Genomic DNA, 273 nt, shown 5'->3' with positions numbered 1-273 from the left:
TGTCAAAACATAAAGGGGTCATTACTTTTGTGTGATGCTGAATCCAAAGTGGTTTGGGGACAAGATCCTCAAAAGCAGTGGCTGCACTTACGTGCTACCCACTGTGCTGCAAAGGAAAAGTCACTGGATGCTCATCCACCCCAGTCAGGGAAATGATGGGAGCAAGACATTTCACCCAAGAAGGCTTTATCGTCCAATGCCATAGCCCAAGGAACTCCTTCAGGAAAAAAGGAAGAGCCTGATCCTTTACAGGACAAATCTATTAATCTGTAC

The sequence above is a fragment of the Galeopterus variegatus genome, unplaced genomic scaffold (genome assembly GCF_000696425.1).
Source record: "Galeopterus variegatus unplaced genomic scaffold, G_variegatus-3.0.2 Scaffold16815, whole genome shotgun sequence".
Taxonomy (NCBI): Eukaryota; Metazoa; Chordata; class Mammalia; order Dermoptera; family Cynocephalidae; genus Galeopterus; species Galeopterus variegatus.
Note: the sequence above shows the minus strand (reverse complement) of the source record.